Raw genomic sequence first — 2,593 nt, 5'->3', positions numbered from 1 at the left:
CTAAAGTTACACTTTCAATGCAGTCTATTTCATATAAATCATGAAACGATTCAATGGGTTTCTGTGAAAGAGAGACAAAATTGGACATTCTCCAAAAATGTGATGTGCTCGCGATCGTTGTTATGTTTACCTATACATGAAGCTAATGTAAGTTCCTGAAAACGATACAAGAAATAGCAAAAGGTAAATCGGGCCAGTATCTTTGACTTCCCTTAAACTGAATAAGTAATCTGACAATCATATTAGTTTTTTAGCCTATTTTAAGACCATGACCTTGAATGAATTTCAAGGTCATTCATTTAAACAAAATTGGTAGCCTTTTATTTCAGTATGCTACAGGTCCAATATCAGGTCTCTTATAGTCATTTATAAGAAATCGTTCAACGATTTTAGCCTATTTGGTACCTGTGATAAATTAAGTTCAAGGTCCCCTGTTTATGGAGTTATTACTAAATTTTTGCAGTAGGGGTATTAATTGTCCAGTTTGGTAACAGTTCTAGTTTGAATCAACTTGATAGCCCTTCATCACAGGATGATACAGGCCTAGGTCTCTAGTCCTTTGAATTTTTTCAAAAAACTCAAACTTCACGTTTTTTGTTGTACTTTTATCAACTTTGGTTCAGTGTATGAAATTTCTTCATATCACCCACCGTTTATAGACTAAGACAGAAACTATCACAGGAACTAAAACAATCAAACACAAAAGCATGTTTTATCATTATTTTATTCTTTTTAAAGTCATTATTAAGACTCGATATGTCAACGCCACTTTACATCTTCCTTTTTTGTCACATTTTAGGACAACCTGCAGTATGATACATACTGCCTATTGCTTATATAATGAAGGCCTGTTGAGTCATGTACTCAAGATTAACCATACTTTTATTTCTTACACATGTATACATACAGTATAACTTGTCAAAACCAGCGCTTGTCTGATCCGGACCCCTCTCTTTTCCAGTGTAAGCGTATGACATTTTCCTCCATTTATAAACATTAATTAATACCTGTATGACCTGGAAAGCAGGCTATACCGGCCTAATATTCTGGTCCCAGTGACAATCGATTTATGAAAGTTACGGTGTATATAAAACATTCAATTGTACAACATTTCCTTTCTATGATTGAAATAACATAAGACCATAATTAGAAATACAGTATCATCCCCCAACATGTATGTACCATGTATGAAGTACTACAAACCAACTTAACTTTATATCATGTTTCCATGCCCAACATCTTTTTCACAGTGATTTGATTTTGCGAGTTTCACTTTTAATGATTCAATGGTACCAGTGTTCAAAACGTTTTTTTGGACAATTGATTATTCGCAATTTCTAATATACAATACTGCAAAATACACAAATTTAATTGCATTTGAAAATAAACTGGTTTACGGTCAAGCTAAGGTAATACTAACAGAAATATCATAAGACTCTTTCATGTGTGGATATGAAGGATAGGGATCTTCTACCCGAGGGTCACTAAATGTAAAACCCGTCCGGGCTTGCCGCGGGTTTTGCAACATTTTGTGATTCCGAGGGTAGAATATCCCTACCTTTCATATCCACTTATGAAAGAGTATTTTTCTTTCATACCTCAACGTTTTATTGCAATTTTACAACTATAACATCCCGCAATTTTGAAATAAATTCGAAGAAATCCACAGCTGAAAGTCAATTTTTCATACGTGATATTTTCAACAAAAACTCTGTTATTTGCATCTTTTATAGTAAAATCAGTCAAGTTTGAAAAAAAATGTTTAGATTTTACTGAAGAAATAGAAATTTCGTTGAGGCTGTGAGTGACAAGGCTTTATTGCATAGGTAACCATGCAATACAGCCTCAGACAGCATGAGTGTATTGCCTAGACTAGCCAGTATTACACCCGTAGGTATGAAATAAAGTACATGTATTAGGAGATAACTCTTACAGCATTACATATTTAATCATATTTAGAATCTTTTCAACAGGAAAAAAATATTTGAAAATGTTATTGATTTAAAAAAGAAAAATAAATCTCATCATATTACGAAGATTTCTTGAGAAAAACAGATTCAATGAATAATTTGTTAAACAATCAATAACTGGCATTTCGAAATTTGTTAAGCTTACTTGACGAGACAAGATAAATCTCTTCAATCTTCCTGGATTTTCCTTGTAATCCATGGGATATTCCACTTGTCATGTAAGACCCTGGGAATTCCAATACAGAATGTCAACCTTAAGCTGTAGGTGAATCTAGGAAACTCCACTAGCGTTATACTCTGCTTCAATATAATACTAGACTCAGTTCGACAAGCAATTATGCTGATCTTGCATTGTCTCGTGACAAGTATTTCTGAGAAAGAGAGAAATCTTGGGGAAAAAATAATTATGTATTAGTCAATACCTGGTGTTGTATCAAGATGAAAGAGTTTCATACAAATATATTAATTAAAACTAAATTTTTAGCCTGTAGCATCGCTTAAACTAGGTAAAGAATTTTGATACTACAATTAAACCTTTATTCCAAAGTTTCATTTATACAACTTTTTCAAATACACATTCTGACACATTCATAGCCTCACTTAAGCACTCCTACTCCTATTGC

This window comes from Argopecten irradians, chromosome 2, assembly GCF_041381155.1.
Source record: "Argopecten irradians isolate NY chromosome 2, Ai_NY, whole genome shotgun sequence".
NCBI classification, from domain to species: domain Eukaryota; kingdom Metazoa; phylum Mollusca; class Bivalvia; order Pectinida; family Pectinidae; genus Argopecten; species Argopecten irradians.
The sequence above is the reverse complement of the archived record's forward strand: the minus strand, read 5'-3'. Positions refer to the sequence as shown.